This window comes from Cryptomeria japonica, chromosome 2 (genome assembly GCF_030272615.1).
Source record: "Cryptomeria japonica chromosome 2, Sugi_1.0, whole genome shotgun sequence".
Taxonomy (NCBI): domain Eukaryota; kingdom Viridiplantae; phylum Streptophyta; class Pinopsida; order Cupressales; family Cupressaceae; genus Cryptomeria; species Cryptomeria japonica.
This window is the reverse complement of record NC_081406.1, coordinates 337,347,199-337,370,135: the sequence shown is the minus strand read 5'-3', so window position 1 is coordinate 337,370,135 and position 22,937 is coordinate 337,347,199.

Here is a 22,937-nt window from a genome sequence, read left to right as displayed (position 1 = left end):
GTCCTGCATCTCTGTTGGGTCTTCTTGTATTCAATCGCTCATCAAACATCTTTGATGCTTCATAACTCTTCTTTAGTGTTTCTTTGGATTTCTTCTCTGTTTCAAGTTCATCGGTCAACCTTGATACTTCAAGTTTCAATGCTTGATTTTCATCTTTCTTCAGAATTGTTTCATGATGTGCATAACCTAGTTGATCTGTCATATTTTGTTGAATCCCAGTCAACCTTATGATTTCATCATTTTTATCAGATACTAAGACTTCAAGTTGTTGTTTCTCTCTTTCTAGATCTCTTTTTGTATCCTCAGTTGTCCTTAATGCATCTAGATTTTCAGTCATTTGTGTGCTGAAATGTTCATGTTCTCTTTTCATTGCTTTTAGTTGATCAGCCAGTGCTTTTTTCTTTTCTTTCAATACTCCAATCATTTCTTTAGTCTCTTCAGATATACTGCTCTCAAATGATGTCTCAATTTGTTCCACTAACTCTTGAGAGTCCTGCAAATCATCAGATAATCTTCTTCTTACTTTCAGAGATTTTTGCATTTGCCTTTGCATGTCTGCAATCACTTGATTAGCATGATCCAGCTCTTCTTGCAGATACACAATCCTCTGAGATTGTTTGTAGCCTTCCATTGATAAGATCTTTCTCTTTAGGTAGTTAAACCCTTTTCCAAGATTCAAGCTCTGATACCAATTGTTAGGCCTAATATGGAAAGCTAATGCACTGAGAGGGGAGGGGTGAATCAATACCTCAAAACCTTGCTTGAACAATAACTTTATTGTTATGCATAAATAGAATAGTGTTGTAACATAAAATAAAGTTAAAACAAATAGATAACAATCATACATGATTCACTCCATAACACATATATTTTTGTTACGCAGAAACTCTTGATTAGAGAGAAACTGCGGTGGGGATGGCACCCACAACTTCACTACTGCAATAATAAAGAGTGCTCAGTTAGAGCTACATATTAGCTATTTCTGATAGCTTACCCTATTAGGAGTAACAAGATCTATTAGATCTACCTTGCTAAAGGATTTTACAACATTTAATCTAAATGTTGTACCTATTTAGAGGCTTTACAATTTATAGACTTGATTAGAGTCTTTTACCCTATTAAAGGTTTCTCTTACAACTTCATAATATTACAATAAAATCATTACAAATATCTGCAACTTTACATCTGAAATGTTATAGCAGATTCTATGTGCTCAGAATAGATTACCTTGCTTATAGCATACCTCGGTAACCCATATAGTAACTCGGTAAACCCTTCTGTTTACTCTGTTCTTCGACTGTTCTCTGAAAACATTCTTGGTGACCTCTGTGTCTTTGTAACAGTCTTCTTACACTCATGCACACACCTTTAACTCATGCTGTATAAATAGATCTCTTAAGACAGTGATCTAATTCATTGCTTCGATCTTACAAACACTATTCCTCGAATGAATAACTATAAAAAATATTTCATTGGTTAGATTGATCTCAAAATCATACACAATCTTCTAGTGCAATTTCCAATGTGATAACAGTTAGATGTGCCTCAATCTTGTAATACATTTTCATATGCATGTCCAAGTTCAATGTATCTGGCAACACGTTTCACTCGGTGTATATCAACTCGGTGTGTCATCTTTGTTGCTCGGTAGACATAAAAAGATACTCGGTAGACAGCTCAGTGTGTACTGCATTCTGTGATTGCTTTCTTCTGTAACCGACTAGACTATGCATACCGACTTCTCTATGTATACCGACTGCATGATTCAGTAGTGTTAACCAACTATAGTATATAGTATGTCTTTGAATATAAAAACAAATGGCAACTTGATAAGTAGTAACGCTATTTTATTGCCTGTGAACAAAGACCATGTCAGACAATATCAACGAACAACAAAATATGGAGACAATTGCTAGATTGTGGTCTAACTTGAAAAGAAAAGGTGATGGAAAATGTTATTGTCCGTGCAAAATTTGTAAGGGGTTAAAGACTAGAATACTTCTAATCAAAACAATGAAGAAACATTGTAGGCTACATGGTCACATTGAAGGTCGACATGATTATCATCCATTGGTAAGTTTTTTGTTATATCATTTTGACAATTTATATACATAATAAATCACATGATGATGAGATCATGATCACAATTTATTTATGTTTATCAATTTTATATAGGTCGAGCACCTCAAAGCACATGGTATGGATCAACACAACCCTAAGAATATAGTTTTCAAAGTGGACGAACATGGAGGTGTGAATATCGAAGTTGAAGATAATGATCCCATGGAAGATGACGATCATGAGCCAGAAAACACAATTGAAGATGATGGTACAAATACATTGATCCATGACTCATTTAGTACTCGCGTAGCTGATCATGATGATGAAGATGACCTTGATGTTGTTCATGATGTCTCTCTACTTGAGAAGGCTCACAGGCAACTCTTCTCTCCGTTGTATTGTTGTTGGTGAACTTGAAGGTTATGAATGGTTTATCCAACATAACAATGTCACGTATGTTAAGGTATGTCATATATGTCATAATAAACTGTGAATCATGATGTACCATTAATATTATTTATTATAACAAATTATATTTTTTTGCTGTAGATTGATAGGTGAGTTTTTGTTACCACCATCAAATATTCTACCTCGCATACCCAGAATTATCTGTCGTTATGAAAGATATTGGAATGGAGTATCAAGCAATAGATTCTTGTCCCAATGATCATATTATATATCACAAACAAAATGAATTTCGAACTGAATTCCATGAATGTCATATCAGTAGATATCAAACAGATCAAATAACAAAAAGGGTTCCTCGCAAGGTTCTTCGCTATATTCCCATTATTCCACGTATGCAACGATTATTCAAGTGCACTAGCTTGGCACAATTTATGGATTACCATGCACACAATAGAATTCGAGATGACATTATTCGAATGCCTATAGATGGTTCAGCATTTATGGACATAGAGGAAAAGTGACCACACTTTAAAGAAGAACCTCGTAATCTTAGGCTTTCATTGGCAGCGAACGGTGTCAATCCATTTGGAGAGATGAGATCTGTTTAATCAGTGTGGCCTATTTTCGTTATCAACAATAACATTCCCCCATGGATGTCAATAAAGAGGGAGCACATAATGTTGGCAATGATTGTTCCAGGTATTTTATCAATTAAATATAGTCATCTAAATTTAATTATAAACATTGCTGTAAAATGGTCATAATAATTATGTAATGTTTTTGTTCAGTCGATTAGGTAAGTACCAAGTTAAAGATATGAATGTATATATTGAGCCTCTTATCGATGAGTTGCTAGAGTTATGGAATGGTGTCACTATGTATGACGTCTCTAGACCAATAGGACAAAGACAATTTCAATTCCATGTGATGCTTCTATGGACAATACATGATGCCTCGGGGCTAAAACATTTTTGTGTTATGTTATAGTGTTTAAGTTGTGCATGAACATTATAATTCTAAAAATTATCATATTTAATCCAATTATACATTATCTTGTAAGTCTTCAAACAGAGGGAAAATTTGCATGTCCTGTTTATGGTCCAAAGATGAAATCTGATCATTCAAAAAGTTTACAAAAGCGGGTGTTTGATGAGTATAGGCACTTTCTCCACAAAAATCATAAGTATCGAAATACTAAAAAACATCTTTTCAATCGGAAAGAAGAGAATACATCAAAGCCACGAACAATGGCACCTCACCTGTGGAAGTTGGAATATAATAGAATTAATCATCAAGGTAATACCATTCCATCTATTGGTTTGTCATAAAACATCTTTTCTATTTTGTTTTGTTTACTAATGATCATGAAGGTCGTGAAGGCATAAATGACCACCTTCCTAAGGGACTAAAAATTTATCCCCGGCAATTTGGTAGGTTGCCCTACTACGAGCAGTTACAAATTGTTCATTTGTTTGATAGTATGCATATTGGAAAGAATATAACAAAGACAGTATGGAAAATATTGGATAGAAGGCGTGACAAAGAAAAAATTGTCAAAATATGTAGTGACATTCAGGATTCCAATCATGCAATGATAAATGTCATTCAATCAAATAGCCATGGAGACCATATTAATATAAGTGAGCTTCCTTGGTTATTAACGGACCAGCAAAGCAATGCTATAAAAGAAGTCATACGAAAAATTTGATTTCCCATAGGATTTACTGCGAACATAAACAATCTCATATCAAATAAAAGTGAATTTGGGCCAGGGATGAAAATGCATGATTGGCATACCTTCATTAAGGTAAATCATGCTCTTGTGTTTTTAGTATGTATTTAAGTACTGCGAGTACGTGTACTTTTCATTATTTTATAAAAAATGAAAAGATAATTTTATAATTGTTGCAATATGTTCTACCTCTATCTCTCCCAGACGACTTCGACAATAATGTCAAGCAAGTCATATATGATCTTGGAAAATACATGAGGTAAGTAGTGATATTTGTTTAGTTCGTTGTATAGATATTATATTTGTGATTTGTTTTACTTGTTATGTAATATATTTTTTTGCGTCTTGAATACCTTGTAGGTGGTTGTCATGTAAAGAAATCCATAAAGATGATATTAAATATTGGAAGAGAAAAGTTCCTCATTTAATGTGTGAAATGCAAAAGTGTCTACCTCCAACTTTTTTCAATGCACAAGAACACTACCTCATACACCAAGTTGAGGAGATTGAATTGTGTGGACCTGTACATACTAGGTCAATGTGGATGGTTGAGAGGCACTTGAAATTTTTGAAGGCTTTGGTTCGACAAAGAGCACATCCTGAGGGTTCTATGGTGGAGGGATATATGGTATACCAAACTATGGTGTACATTTCTGAATATCTTCCTAAGTTTGCAGCAAAGATCCACGTGGATCACATTTGGGATCCCAACACCATTAACAAATTCGAAGGGGAGTACTTGATGGGGAAAGGTAGATTGAGGAAAGTGAGAGGTAATTATAAGATGTTATTGTAGTTAATTAATTCTTAATCTTCAAAATAAATCGATTGTAAGACGTCTATTTATTTTTTGTATAGTTGGTCGAGAGTGGGATGCACTACATTTGTATATTGCAAACAATCTTGAGTGGATGACGGTATCGATTGAATTTTGTCAACATTCTAGATGCACGTTAACATGGGAAGGTGTGGCGTCATTGGTTAAAGAATCACATCGTAATTGAGATTCCAATGTTACACAAAGGGAAATTGATTTAGCATATGGTTTAAGAGATAAACAGGTACGTATAAATTTATTCATCACCCATATGTTTATCAACTCACAATGCAATAAATTTTACATGTTTGACATATCGTAGGTCAAACACCACAACGCTATGTGCTGCAATGGTCATAAATTTCGAATAAAAAAGTTGGATGACATGAAGAAAACTTGTGATTCTTGCATCACTACAATCTTTGAGGTGACAAATATTTCATCAAGAAATGACATACATCTTCAATAGTCTCAAAATCGATACTATGGCATTTTGGATGATATACTTGAGTGTGACTTTAATTCCTTCAAATTATTGTTGTTCGTCATCAAATGGTATAGGCTACGATTGAATAAAAATGATCCTGATAGAACTGTTATTGAACATGATAATGGCTTTATAATGCTAAATACAAGGTCATTTGAACCAGTTAGGGATGAGCCCTATATTCCTCCAAGCCAATGTGAGCAAGTATTTTACTCAGAGGTTCCACATAAACTAGGTTGGTCATTTGTTGTTAGACATGATCCAAGAGGAAGGGCGATAAAGTATAACGTGATGGAAGAAGAAGATACCGAAGAAGTAGAAGATGAAGTGGATGATGATCATGATCGACAGTTTCTCAATGACAATGAAGAAGAACAAGAAGAAGAAGAAGAAGAAGATGATGATGATGATGATGATGATGATGATGGTGATGGTGATGGTGATGGTGATGGTGAGGGTGAGGGTGAGGGTGAGGGTGATGGTGATGGTGATGGTGATGGTGATGGTGATGATGGTGATGGCAAAGACGTTGATGATGATGATGATGATGATGATGATGATGATGATGATGATGATGATGATGATGATGATGATGATGAGGACGACGACGATGACGACGACGACGATGACGACGATGACGATGACGACGACGATGATGATGATGATGATGATGATGATGATGATGATGATGACCTTGATGGTTATGATGATGAAGAATGAAATGTATGAGGTATGCGATTAGTATATTATCTATTTAATATTGACTTCTTGATAGAATTTTTTTTACATAATTAATTCATTATGTTTTGAATTCTAATGCCATTACATAATTAATTTATGATGCACCTTTTAATATGGAGATGGAGCTAGTGAGAGTGACTATTTATGTGACAATTTTTAAACTATGTTTATTTATGGAAATTGGATTGTTTATTAGCTATGTGATGGATGTTGATTTAAAATACATATGTGATGGATCACATGTTTATGATGATGCATGTGACATTTTTTGAACTTTGTGTTTATTTATAGAACGTGTATTGTTTATTACCTATGTGATGGATGGTGATTTATAATACATATGTGATGGATTACATGCTTATGATGACACATGATATTTGATGCTAATTGTGATGCTCAATTACATATATTATGATACATCATGTAATGCTTTTGAGGCTTATGATACGTATGTATTTATTGTTTATCAACTTACAAATGTAGTAATGCTTATGATGCTCAATTGATGGTGTTGATTTCGGGTATAGTCCCTGTGTGATGTTGTCACCCTTGGTGGGAACAGGTCATTGACTACAGACATCGTCAACCATTTAGTTGAGGATCCTACATAGTCTATATAAAGTAAAGGTAAGGAATTAAAAAAATTACAATAATTTTGATGACACATCTTTTTATTATTTAATACTCTTTTTGTCTACAAAGTTCACGTTGTTCATGTTGTGTACTATGTAATTTTTAGCTAACATAAGATACTATTGGAATATATTTAATGTGTTATTCTTTAGGTGTTGTCAATGTTACTGTGCAAATGTCATCGTTGCCTCATCAGAGGTTACCCTCACCTGTATTGCCGACTGTAATGTTGGCAACACGTAGCATGCAAACATCCTCTAGTGCGCGTCATATTGGCCTACCCACTATTGTTTTCTCTATCATTTGTCATGTGTTTATTTCCCTTCAAGCGTTCTTTCTTGAATTCTAATGCCATTTTATAGTGGATTCATTTTTTGCAGGAGGAGATGCACATGAGGATGTGCCAGAGGCAACTACTACTGATAACATACCATCATTTCCTGGATCTTCTTGTATTGCTAGTACAGGAACGTTGCAGCCCACATTAGTGGTGAGCGACAAAGAAATGATTCCCTTAAAGATACAAAAGGTTCCAGGTACTTTAAAATTATTATTATATATACTCTAATTGTAATTTACTTTATGATCACTCGTTTTGGACTAATGATCCCATGAATTTTTTGCAGGCAATGATATTTTCTCTAAACATCTTAGTGACATTGCATTGCAGATATTTGGGCCCACCATACGTAAAAGGTGGTACATCATATGTGAAATAACCCTAATCCACTTTTGATTTCATATCATTGCTAGAATAGTTTTCCTTTGATCCATTTCTTGAAGTGTAATAAATGTAGTTTTAGTTCATTTCTGAATCTAACAGGTTTGTTTTTTCTTTAAAAGGTGGAATGACCAAGAAAAAAGGTTAAAAGATGAATTGACAAACCAAATGGTTGAGTGGTTCGGAAATGACACCTTTGACAAAACCAAGCTCCTTGAAAAAGCTGGCACATATCTAAAGTATGTGAGGGACCAATACAGGACCCATTTGGAGAGGAACCTAAAGTACGAGCATCCCCCCATGATTCCAGAGAGGGAGTGGAAGGACCTGATTTTGGATGCCAAGGAGAAAATTGAAAGGAAAAAAGGAAATACACCACTAGATGCCAGAAGAAGGTACAGGATACTATTAAGAGTGTAATTATGTACTAATTATTTACTTTGTATATTAATTTAATCTAACATATTTCAAAATTTTTATAGACTGAGTGACACATCAAAGGCAACCAAGGCAAGGCATGAAAAGCATGGGCAACACAATCTCAGCTCTGGTGGTTACATGAAACTTGCTGCATGAATTGTAAGTATCTCATGTAAACGAAATATTGCATCAAAATATTAATAAATTGCAAATGTTTTTTTTATCAAACAATGCAAGAAAAATTCACGGTACCAAGCAAAAATGCAGGGCTCTGAATTCAATAGAGCACACATAGAAGATGACAAGAGAATTGCCTACCAGCAAGGCTATTCAGTCGTGGCTGATCGAATACGAGAATTGAGTGGGCATACACAACATTCGAGTGCATCTGTCACACAGGTAAATTTGCTAAATGGAAGTTGTTTCAAATTGAATACTTTACCAATAATCTAATTGATGTTGAGTTCCAACATAAAGTGACTATATTTGTTTTAAATAAGCAAGCAATGATAACAATGTGCATGTCATTGGAATGCAGCCTACTAATTTTGAAACACCACCTGCACATGAAGGTTCGGATGTGCATCCCAGTAGTGGAGGTATTCATTTTCTATTCAAAGTTATTTATTTAGCTATTAATATAATTAAACATCTTAATTTGTAATTATAGTAGTAATTAATGTAACCTTTTTTGTCAATATTTTAGAGCTTGTAGTCAGTGGTGAGCAAGTGGAGCATGATCTGGGTACACAACATCAAGAACGTGATGTTCCCCATTCAGGTAAAGAGGACCACTGTTATTGCTTTAAACAAATATAAATGCAATTTGTGTTCAGCATTAATGTAACCTTTAGTATTTCAACTCCAGATGATCTAGAGGGTGTTCAACATGTTGAGGTTGAGGCTACACAAAATGATGTGGCCCCATCAGGTAAAGAGCACAACAATTATGTTCTCTAAATTAATGAAATACTTGTAACAATAAAATTAATTTTTTTGAATTTAACCCATTTCTTTGTTATTGCAGAGGACCCCCCTTCGCTTCAGTGTCCTTGTCCTCAGTATAGGACTAGGGATACATCGAGATCATGAGCAGTTGGCAGAACATCTACAGAGGGGGGAAATGATGAAGAAACCGATGTTCCACTTAGTCTTTTCATAGCTTCAAAGTAAAAACAAAGAAAGAAATGATTATAATCTAACTTATTTGATAATGACTAATTTTTATGTGTTAGTGAATGTAATTATGTGCTAATTAATGGTTATGGATGACATGTGTTAATTAAAATTGATGAATGTTGTGTGTTAATTAATGTTAATCAATGTTATGTGTTAATGAACGTTATGTGATATTAATGAATGAATGCTATATTTTATTAATGGTAGAAAGAATGAATGAATGTTATAAGATGTTAATGGGGAATTTAGAGTGATGTTAGGGGGGGGGAGGGGCCAAATGAGCTTCCACCTTCATGTGGTTGGCCCTGTTAAGTAGAGAATATTAAACTATTCTCGAAACAAAGCGAAGCTCAACAAGATAACACACTTTTCAATATTTCATTATGTTGCACAGTTGATCTTATTGAATAATGTATATTGAATCTTAATTGCAGGGTCCAACAGAGCCAACATGAATAACAACACCACAAGTTGTTGGGTATAATGAACTCCCATATTGTCTTGTCTGTACACAAACAATATGAGTTGCTTCTAGTGTTGATATCCAAGGTAGGACTGCAAAAGTTATGAATATGCCTCATCCTTGTAATTTTTTTTATTACTTGTAAGTAATGAGTATGCCTCATCCTTGTAAATTTTTTTATTACTTGTAATTCATGAATATTGCTCTTTAGTTAATTAAAATTAAATGAAAATCTTTAATGAATACACAAAACTATATACATATGCAGGTGCACCATGGTTGAGATGGTCCAACTCCCTAGTCTCACTCTACGACTAAGCTCATGCTATATCTAAATCAAAGACATCTCAAATACATTGTCGGTGGAAAGCTGCAAAATGCCATTTTCATACATAAGCAAGACATACACAATTGGGCACAATCACCAAAAGAACGGTAAAAAGTGTGTTTGAGATTGTATCATGGATTCTTTTAAGGATTGTATCATGGATGCAAAAAATATCTTCATTAATCCTTGACTCATGATTGCTATAATACTTCTTTAGACTTCTCATGTCATTTGTTGCACTTCTTCACTATTTTGGACTGAGTTTCAACTATGTATTTACCTTGACTTATGACTGTACCTATCTTTGTCCTATCTTTGTAAGCTTCCTCTTTGAATTGTGGTTGTAGCTTTGATAATACCTTTTTAATGTTGCACTATTTGTAAGGAGGACAACTCCTAATACATGTTACAAATTGTGTTCTAGTGACTGAGACTAACTTTTTTGTACTTGATGTTTTTGACTAGTTGTCATAACCTCTGACTTTGATGCTTGTGCCTTAATAGAACTAGATGTTTCTTGTATGCATACTTGGTCAGGGACTATATTATGATGCTATAGGGCTACAAACTAAGATTATTTATTGTATTGAGTTGCACATTTGACATGAGTTGCCCTATGACTGCTATGCCTCTTGAGGTTATAAGGTGTTGTTATTGTCAAGTTTTGACAATGCTGCAACAATAACATGTTATTTGTTGTTAAGGTTTGGAAAGACCTTTTAGAAACTTATACCCTGCTCTTTTTCACTCAGTAGACTTGATTACTGACATTTTATTTGGTACTAGGTATGACTTCCTACTGGCTTTACTGTAGACTGCAATCTCTCTAGACTATATTTTCTGAGTGTTGTTGTTCTATACTTGACCATCTATTTGGAAAACATAGCTTGAAATGTCCAAAACAATTAATGAATGACTGCACTATCACCAATCTATCTTGAAGATTTGACTAATCTTTAGATTATGATTATGATTGTCATGATATTTCACGAGACTGCTCTATCCCCATATGAAACCCTTTGTTCTTACAAATCAATGCTTTGAACTTGACTGCAACTTTATAGTGATCATTGTCTTTATACAGTAAGCTTGCTACTTTCTCAACTTTTGATATATTGGAGGCTCCTAGGATGGTTTCTATCTTATAGTCACAATACCTTGCTATAATTTGCATTTCAGATCACTACTCAATGATAATATAATGTCTTTGTCTTTTGAATTTGACTCTCGAGCTTTCTCTATTTCTTGACCTTTTGAATAATTTTGGGCCACTATTCATTACTTTTATTACCCTATATGTAAAAGACCTTGCTCACTGCTTCTCATACTTGATCTTTATCTGGTTTGTGTCAATCTTGCTATTGCACCTTTTCTATTTATTATTAAGATTTGTTTTGGGATTAGAAACTCTTGATGATTTCACTAAATGACTTTTGCATGACTATACTTTCTAAGTTATCCTAGGGAACACAAGAGACCTAGGGATTTGCTCACTTTAAGGAAAAATAAAATCTAGCAAGACAATCAACCCTTTTAAATAATATGTGGAACCCTTATGGTGAGCAAGAAATCATTGACAAACTTATAGATGTTATCATAACACAAAGCTGAAACTATATTATTTTTTATAGATAATCAGATTTCTCCTTTAACCCAACTTTTGCTTGAATCATTACTATAGGCATATCCAATGCATGATTTAAACAATAAGATACTAAAAATTCTAAAATAGGGTTCTGAAAACCCTACCTCCAAATGTGGATATCTACTATTATGACTATGAGAATTTATCTCCAGAAGCTTTGATGCTAACTTCTATCATGCCTAAACTCTGCATGTGGCTTGCATGGTGTTGGCATGAGGTGCTTTGTATATGTCATGGATTCTCTTCATATTTTTATGAAACTCCTTCATCGAAGAGGCAAACCTCTCAGTCAAACTTTGAAGTAACCCTGTGATTTTTGTATGCAGTCCTTTTTCTTATAAACCTTCCTCCTTGCGGTGACATGCTAGGACATAAATTGAAGGTGTAGCTTGTGGAACCTATTGAGCATCAAATCTGAATTAAGTAAAATATCTTGATTTGAGAGATTAAATCATAGAAGCCATCTATCTTTGGAAGAAATTATCATTTTCATTGATACCGTAATAACCCATAAGTTATCGAACAAGTCTAATAGCATTCTATCGAAATATCCAAAATTCAAATAGTATCGATGAGACCCAGAGATGTCTCATCGATATAAAAAGGGTATCAAAGGAAAGGTAACATTGATGAACTCTAAAAGGGACTCATCGAAAGCAATGATTCCACTGAAAGAGGATATCGAAGAAAGCAAAGACGGTTTTCATCAACGGGAAAAGGCTTCCAAGGAAATAATACCATTGGTGCAACATGAAGGAAACCTACTGAAAGAAGTGTTCTTATCAAAAGAATGATATCGATCAAACAGAAGGAAGCTACATCGATAAAAGATATCGATAAGGATATGAATTTCGAGGAGGCTAAAAGGAATGTTACCAATATATGTGGTTTCACCAATGCAACTTTATCGAGGAAGATTACTAATGATCTCATCGATGAAAGATGATAGTGGAAGCAAATCATCAAAAGAAAGATAGCCTCGATGAAACAATAGACCCATTCATCAAAGGAGTGTAGTGATGTCGATAGAAAAAGTGTTTCAATGGAAGGATAAAGGAAGTTACTGAAGCCCAAGGTTTCTTCGACATGAAACCCGATGGACATCAGATATATATCGATGAGGAAATAGGTTTTGAGGAGGCTAAAAGGCATGTTACAGATATGTGTGGTTTTATCGATGCAACTTTATTGAGGAAGATTACTAATGAGCTCATCGATGAAAAATGATAGTGGAAGCAAATCATCAAAAGAAAGATGGCCTCGATGAAACAATAGACCCATTCATCAAAGGAGTGTAGTGATGTCGATAGAAAAAGTGTTTTGATGGAAGGATAAAGGAAGTTACCAAAGCCCAAGGTTTCTTCGACATGAAACCCGATGGACATCAAATGTATATCGATGAGGAAATAGGTTTTGAGGAGGCTAAAAGGCATGTCTCCGATATGCGTTGTTTCATTGATATAACTTTATTGGTGGAAGATGACAAGAGAGAATAAAGAAAGGCTTCGGTGAGACAATAGATCCATTCATCGACGGGGCATAGTGATATTGATGGAAGAGGTATTTCGGTGGAAAATAAAGGAGGTCACCGAAGCCCAAGGTTTCTTCGACATAAAAACCTGATGGATATCAGGTAGGTATTGGTGAGGAGACAGCCACAGTGACCAAATACAACATTTCGATGAAGGGAGAAAATACCTAGTCGAAGTAATGTTCGAAACAAAAATGTTAGTTGATGGTTATATGTTGAAAAGCCACGATGCTTGGTGATAAATTATACTCTCATATAAAGGAGGGAGCTTTTGTAATATTGAGGAAATTTAGAGAAAGGAGTAGATTATAGCATCGGGCTAACCACTATACTATTTTGGCAAATATATATAATATAATCAGTTGTTTTTCCTTTGCATATGTGAACTTTGAGTAGTGGGGAAAGAAGGAGGAAACAAAGACTGTTCCAGATTCTCTTCTATCATAGTCATGCAAATGTTTCATTCTAAGGGCATTTCCTTCCTTGTTTCCTCTCACATCAGGTATGTATCTATTTCATATCTGACTAAAATGCAGAGGTTAATCGTGTATCACTAATTGACTGTGGAAATATTACTCATTAAAAGAAAAAGTAAAATGAATTGAAAAGAATCTTGCTCTGATAGTTGTGAACATACTATCATGCCTAACTGTCATTATTCTGTCTTGCATAGCCATGTAAATTCCACCTTGAGTAGCCGATGTATAGCTATTGCATGTTCATGATCTTTCTTGTTAAGATAAATTGTAGAGCCTAAATGATTTACTCATTCATTATCAAGTCTTGAACTTAAGGAAGATAAATTTATTCATAGATATAAATCATGACGATATTCTGGTACTTTTCATCGAATACACTGTCTTACCTTATTCATAAGAAAATTGAATACTGCATTCATATCTTGTGCATAGTATGGTTGAGTAGCAACCTTGGAGCATTCACTATGGAATATGATTGCTAGCCCACAAGGGCATAATAGTCGAGTATTGCAGGTATTCTATGTTTATTTGTTTTCCACTCTTAACTCATAGTTCAACCAAATATGGTTCATCTTGGAATCAATGCACATCGGCTATAATAAGATTATAACCAGTCTCCATGGTTGCAAGAACTGAAGAAGGATTCTTATCATCAATTAGATGCATACTTTTGGGAATATACGAACACAAAAAATATATTAGAACCGTATTTTTTGTCGAGTCATAATATGATGTGTTAATTTAGCTAAATAAGGGAATCAATGTTGTATTAGGTTTAATTCCATGATGACAGTTGAAGCTTGTTAGAGATAGGGGATTTGTAGTAGTTGGCTTGTTATGTTATGTCACAATCCCATGAAGGTCCTTGTAAACCGTTAATGTCAGTAGACATGAGACTGTTATGTAATGAATTGGATCAGCACTAAACCTAGAAGTTTTGTAACCAATGAATCAACTGACTCAAGTGTATTCTTAGTAGACATTAAGCAGTTCGCTAGATAGTTGGTTAGTAAACCAGTGAGTTAGTTGGCTCAAGTGTATGCTATTTATCATATGATGGTCGTTAATAACCATTATTGTTAGTACACATTAAGCAGATGGCTTGTTTAGATGGTTGGTAACTAGTGAGTTTGTTGAGCTCAAGAATTGGATGTACAAGTCGAGCAAGGGAGGTGAACACTAACAATGCATTGGTGGTTGCAATTTTAAAACCTTGGCCAAGATGGTGATGTTTTATCTAAGTGATTGTTAGATCACATTAACTAGATACACCTACTAGTCAGATGGTTATAGTAGTTAGGGGTTACCTATAGTGTGTGACTGACTAGTTGCGTGTAGGTTTTGAACACCAAGATCAGATGGACAGATGTAAAAGAGACCCAATCCTTAGAATGTAGCCTCATGAAGGGTTGGGTCTCTTCCAATTGGAAGGGGCGTTGGAGACTGGAAAGTCTATGATTGAATGGAGAAACCCTTGATGATGTTCTCCCTATTCCAAACTATGTCGAGGCTTGATACAAAAAGTTTCAGTTCAAAAGTTAAATGAATTGTAACCTCTAAACCTTTATCTCTTCCCTCAAAAATGAAACTTGCCATTTGAATTCCTTTCTCATATTGATTAGCTTAATAATATTTGTTCAATGTTTTTATCGTTAAAATATTACCTTCCTTTTAGATAAATTAGTCAGATTCTTATTATGTTGAAGAACATTTAGTTAGTTTTCTCCTTCAACTGAAGTAGTTATGTTTTATTTTGAAATGCTCAATTTTTTATCTTAATATAGATCACAATTTATTTTCTTTAAGTATAGAATTAATAGAATATTACGTATGGTATCAAAGCAACCAAGTTTGACATTGAACCTCAGGCTTTCCTCCTATAAACAATAAGGTATAAAATTGAAATGAAGCATTTTAGTGAATCCTGGAAGTGGATTCGAACCATTGCAGATTACTACATTTTTTTGTAGGCAGTTGCTTGTGATATTATCTAAAGGAGATAAGGTTACTTGTGTTCTTCCGGTAAAACTCTGTGTTTCATATTATAGATTTGAATAAAAGATTTACTTGTGAATTGTAATTGTTCCTAGTATTTCTTCCTTGGATGGTCTATTAAGGTTAGAGTTAAATTCATTCAAGCAATTTACAATTAAGACATCGAAGTAGATCTCATAAGAAATAGTAACTGACAGACTCGTCGAGAGGGGGTGGGCTTAAAAATTGTCTCATAAGTTTACACAATAAGTCCTAAAGAAATATAAAGACTCTGTAGCCCAAAAAACAAAGAAAGGCATTGGTCATCTATAAAACACAACCCATCAATTCATACTTTCACATAAAGAATAATAAGAGTAGTTGAGTAGGAATTCTAGGGTAAATTAGCAATAGTGTATATATAAATTTCAAGCACCAAGTTCGAATAGCTTCTACAACAACAATCTTGAACTCATCTGCTATATCTCCATTCTAGGAACTGATGCCATTTTGAGATAGGGGGAAGTCAGATCAAGACACTAAATCTGCTATAAAAAGCATTAGTTGAAGGAACAACTAGTGAGTAGGTATACCTGCCTAGGTCCTGCAGAGCCTAAAGTGAGAGAGTTAGTAACCAAATAGGTTCACTCATAAGTTGGCCAAGTCAATTGGAGGGTTTGCTCATAAGAGTTGGTATTTCCTTAGAACCTATCCAATCTGTTGATTTTAGACCCAACAGAACCCTAGCATAACTTCTAAAAACTGGCTATAAATGGTTCTTTTCATTTGAAACAGAATGCAAACCCTAAAATCACATGAAAGCTTATACTTTTAGCTTTCTATTTCCCTCCAAGCTATGCATGAAATTTATTTTCTTGATAATCACGTGGAAGGAGGCCTTTAAAAATCTTTTGTAAATAAATAATGGATTTTATTTATCTTTACATCTTTTGAATTAAAAAGCCTTTTCAAGTGAATTATTTTCCCTCCAAACCTTGCATTGTGAAATCTCATCCTTTTAAATAAGCTCAACCTTATAGACACCTTCGAGGTATTTAATAAATCCTTTCTCTAAAATTTCCTAAATTCATGATAAGACATGAGGTATATAATAATTCTATTTTTTATCTCTTGAAGTCAAAAAATTGCTAACAAAGTCATGCCTTCAAACCTTAATTTTTAGATAGTTAAATGTCCATTTTACATTTCTAACAAAATTGGAGGTCTTATGATATTCCACGTGATGGCCACATGTTGACAAAGTTACCCCTCACAACTACTGGTCCCTCTCTCTAACAGGGTATTTGCATGAAAACCCAATTCCAGCTATGTCAAACCCGAGTTTGACTCCTTCAAACTCAAGTTAATCATTGGTCACATGTAGAACATGGATTTGAAGACTTTAATGACCTTCCCTCCAAAGTATTTTCTTTTGGAAAAAACTTTTTCTTTCATGAAGTCACATGAATGTGCTTCTTTCCTAAAGTTTTTACAATATAATCATAAAAATATAGCCCTTCCTTTCATTTATAAGGTACATTTGAAACCTTTTGGAGCCTTTTAATGAGATTTCCAAAACAACAAGGACCTAGGACCTTAGAAAAGACTAGAATAAGCTTCAGGATATTAAAATTTAGACTCAAAGCATGAAGATGCTAACAACAAAAAAAACCCTATTAAATGCAATTGACATATAAATGAAAATTGGATAACAAAAATAAATAGGGATATAACATTAGGTATTATAATAATATCATATGTGAAAACAACCAATAATAAAATCAAACCAAATGATATATAGGATTTGGTCATATATGTATATGTAGATATATAGATATATACATAATATGTATATGTATATGATGCTCTGCAAAAAGAAGGATACTTAGAAAAACATATTTGATTGCTACACACACAAAGAGAAGCACAAGAAATAAATGTTAGTCATTAGGGTTAGCAAATCAAAGATTAAGTACTATCCTAATCAAGCATATCAAGAAAGACACTACAAAACAAATAAAAAGCTTAATGAATCGAAGAAAAGCTAAACTCTGTGGTCTAACTACTAGAGATAGCAAGAAACTCTCCAACCAAAGCAGGGGAGACAAAACCAGCAATCTCTACTTAGGGAGGAGCTCTAGACCCAAAATCTGAAGAAAGAAACAAAGCTAAAGTAAGTGAATTGGATAACAACAAGAATGTAAAGTACACCCCTGATTTGCTAACCAAAATGCTCAAAATTAAATGAAAATCTTTAATGAATACACAAAACTATATACATATGCAGGCTCACCATGGTTGAGATGGTCCAACACCCTAGTCTCACTCTATGACTAAGCTCATGCCATATCTAAATCAAAGACATCTCAAGTACATTGTCGGTGGAAAGCTGCAAAATGCCATTTTCATACATAAGCAAGACATACACAATTGGGCACAATCACCAAGAGAACAAAGTGTGTTTGAGATCATTATCCTAATTGTGGTGTGGTCACGAAGAGGTTGACAAATTTACGGTGATCTCTTCGTGACCACACCACAATTAGGAAAATGATCTCAAACACACGTTTTACCGTTCTCTTGGTGATTGTGCCCAATTTTTTATGTCTTGTTTATGTATGAAAATGGCATTTTGCAGCTTTCCACCGATGGTGTATTTGAGATGTCTTTGATTTAGATATGGCATGAGCTTAGTCATAGAGTGAGACTAGGGTGTTGGACCATCTCAACCATGGTGCACCTGATCATATTAGCTTGAAATCATGCGCCTCATATTAGCCTCAAACCTATGCCCCTACTGGTAGGTGGTGGGGATAGAATATCATTCATTGTACATATCAATGACTGGATAATAACTTCTTTTTTTTATATAAATTATCATCATCGGAATTACGACGAATACCAAGCCTTCGACCGATGAGGATGTTGTACGTGCGACAGCACTTCGTAGTCAGACGATCGTCGATGTTCCAAATGGACTGACGACACAAGTGTTAGATAAACAGCATCACTGTCAGTGCAAAGTTCCAAATCGCCGTCAAATTTGCGACGAAATCTACTGATTCCAACGACTTCTTTGACCATCGGCAAAGTCCATTGGATTGTCGTATTTCTGACGGGCATGGCATCGTCAACCAATCTGACACCGAGTTTTCGACGGTTGATTTTGTCGGCACTTCAACGAAAATTCATCGCAAATCTGACAAACGGTCGTCGGAAATCAGCTCTGAATGTACTAGTGCATTACTCTTTCAAATGATCTACCTGTTGTCTTTGAAACTTATATCGACAGTGATATTGACGTAAGAATTTATCAAAAAGGAATTTTATCTTTTCAAGTACTTGCCTCCATTACTCTGATATACTCTTATCATTTTTCTTTTACTGTCCTTAGGTCTTCAATGCATCATTGGGAGAAGTTTTTTATATAATAATCAATCCACTCATGTGCCCTCATGCTAAGTTTTAGTTGTATCACTATCACATCCGTGGCATTGTCACATGATTGATCAACATGAATCTATGTTATTGATTTATGATATATCTTATTCTGCTCTAATGCCATCTTCATTTTTGTCACTGTCAAACCACATTTTTGGACTACAACATCCTATCTTATGAATGTGTATATTGTTCATTAGCTGCAAATGATATCATTGCCAATATCCTCATTGGTCTACACTTGATTCCTTCATGCTTGCTCAAAATTCTCTTTATGTGGTTCTAACCTAGGGTATTATGACTATGATATGAATGGCATTTATTTTTTCATTGTCCTTATCATTGTAATCCCTGATTCTCATGATGCTCATGTATCTATTGGTTGTAACTACTAGCATTCCTTGTATCTGGGATTGATCATGAATTCTCCCATAAAGACTTTGGAAATGTATCCCTATTATAGTTGTATTTCTAGAAGTACTTTGTGAATGATGTTACAGGTATGGTTGTTTTAATTTTCCAATATATAGGGAATTTGAAACACAAGCTTATCCTTATGACACACTGTGTATTTATCTGAACAACAAATTTTGAGACTACAATATTGCTACAATCACTTTTATGATAGTCATCTGTTGATTTTGCTTTGAATGCTCTATTCATTATTCATCAATCATTCTTGTCTCTTATGTTTTATGTCACTTGAGTAGGACTATCCTTATACATTGTTGCCTTGTTCTATTTGACATGATGTTAGTTCTAAGTGGGTATACTTGCCTTTTCTCATGTGATGACTTTAGTCACTTGTTGATCAGGAAACACAGTTTTATTCATTGTTGTATGCGTTGACATTGGATGGCAGCTTTAAACTATCATTGAATGCCAATAGATGGGACTATGGATGCACTTGTGTTTCATGTTTGGTAGTTGATTAATGACACCCTGTGAGTGAGGAGTAGTATGCTGATCTCAGCCCTTGTGGGAGCCCATTTTAACCCACATACTTGATACTTATGAGATGGAAACCTTCCTTAACAAGTTAGAAAAATAAGAAGCTCATGAAGCTTCTGATGATTGGACACTTCTGGTCTTTGATTCACTTGTTGTTTTGTTTTGATTCTTTCCATTTGTAGTCTGATGTACATGTGTATGAGTAGATTAGTTATAGAAACTGAGATCCCAAGCTATAACACCTATGTCCTTCACCTCTTGCAGGCATTCTAGGAGCACTAGGAGAATGAAGATACAAGATGTAGCTTGATCACATCAACCATTCATCTTTGAAAGGCAAGGACGAATCCCCTTTTCTCTGTTTTCTATTTATTCATTTGTATATCATTCTACTCATTGTACATTCTTAGTCATACCCATGACTTATGTAGGTCCTTACACATTTATGTAAATGAAAAGTTTCTTTCATATGAAGTTTTAACTATACATTATTGAAATACATTGCATTCTAAAAAGAATTCTTCATTTGTATATTTAAATTTGATATATAATGAAGTATACAGATTTTTTTTGTGTGTACCTTTCTTTCATTTGATGCGTAAGGCCAATCATAGGCTTATCAAATTTTGATGATTCAAAATTTATATAAAAATAACATACCCCTTATGAACCAATAGTATGCACAACGTACACACTAGGATACTATAAGGGGTCATATGTGGTCCTAAGGGGTCACACATGTGTTATAACACAAGTGTGACTCCTTAGGAGCATATATGACCCCTTGTAACATCCTAGTTTATACAAAATACCCCTTGTGACCCAACAACATACACACTAGGATGTTATAAGGGGTCATATGTGGTGTTAAGGGATCACACATGTGTTCTAACACATGGGTGACCCCTTAGGACCACATATGACCCCTTATAGCATCTTAGTATGTATAATTTATCCCTTAAGACCCAATTTGACCCCATAGGACCCAATAGTGTCCTAAGGAGTCACGCATGTGTTAGAACACATGTGTGACCCCATAGGAGTGAATATGACTCCTTATAGCATCCTATAACATGTATAATATACCCCATAGGATCCAATTTGATGCCATAGTACCCAATAGTATGTATAATGTACACACTAGGATCCTATAAGGATTCATAGGTGTTCCTAAGGGGTCACACATGTATTAGAACACATGTGTGACCCCTTAGGACCACCTATGACCCCTTATAGCATCCTAGAGTGTATAATGTACCCCTTATGACCCAATTTGACCCCATAGGACCCAATAGTGTCCTACGGGGTCATATGTGCTCCTAAGGGTTTACACATGCATTCTAACATGTGTGTGACACCTTAGGACCACATATGACTCCTAGCATCATAGTGTGTATGATGTACCCCTTAGGACACAATTTGACTCCATAGGACCCAATAGTGTCCTAAGGGGTCACGAATGTGCTCTAACTCATACATGACCCCTTAGGACCACCTATGACCCCTTATAGCATCCTAGTGAATATAATGTACCCCTTAGGACCCAAGTTTACCCCATAAGACCCAATAGTGTACTAATGGGTCATATGTGGTCCAAAGGGGTCACGCATGTGTTAGATCACATGTGTGACCCCTTAGGACCACCTATGACCCCTTATAGCATCCTAGTGTGTATAATGTACCCCTTAGGACCCAATTTGACCCCATACGACCCAATGGTGTCCTAAGGAGTCATATGTGGTCCTAAAGGGTCACACATGTTTTCTAACACATGTATGACCCCTTAGGACCACATATGACCCCTTATAGTATCCTAATGTGTATAACGTACACCTTAGGACCCAATTTGACCCCATAGGACCCGATAGTGTCCTAAGGGGTCATATGTGGTGCTAAGGGGTCACGCATGTGTTGTAACACATGTGTGGTCCCTTAGGACCACATATGACCCCTTATAGAATCCTAGTGTGTATAATGTACCCCTTAGGACCCAATTGTTGGCATTTTGCATATAGATTGCATTAATGATATGTTGTCATTGATGTCAATTGAACCAGTGAATGGTATTCATGATATTTTTTATGTTATTGTTGTTATTTCTTTTGTCTTGTAACTGATATGATAAACTTTGTGGAAGATGTTGTAAACCGGTATGGTATTTTGTAAGTTGAATCAGTGTATAGGGTTAAAACTTTCTATGTTATGATATTATTTATTGATTTGATTAATTACTTAACTATTCTGATTAGGCATGATAATTGGAAGCAATGAGAGCTGAAAATGTTGATATTGGATTAAGAATTTTTATGTTTACAAGTTTGAAGTTGTTTACTATTAAGTTAGTATAACTGTCAAGCTGGTTGATGTTGGTAATCTTTGAGATATTATCTTGACAGAGTTATTTTGTTGATAAGTTTATTTTGAGTTTGGGAGTTTGTATCAGTTTTTCATTATACTGATTCACTCCCCCCTCTCAGTATTTTACCAGATACTTATTCTTTCATCATATTATCAATTGGTATTAGAGCATCTCAGGTCCTCTTAAATTCCTGATCCTAACAACTTGAGGAAAAGATCATGTAGATCATGATGAAGAAAGAATGTCCTAAGTTCAATAGAGAGAACTATAGAATCTGCAGCAACAGAATGAAGATTTACATCCAGAGTCTTGGTAGTCAGTATTGGGAGCATGTAGAAACTAAGTATACTGCACCTACTGGAACTCTGACTGATGATCATAAGAAAGAATAGCAAGAGAATCATCGAGCATTAGAGGCTATTATAAGTTCCCTGTCTAATGTTGAATATGTAGATGTTCATGGTCTTCAAACTGCATATGAAGCATGGAAAAAACTTGAAGAGATTCATAGCGGTGATGAACATGTTAATATTGCTAAAGAGGAGAGTTTAAGAGGAATGTTTGATG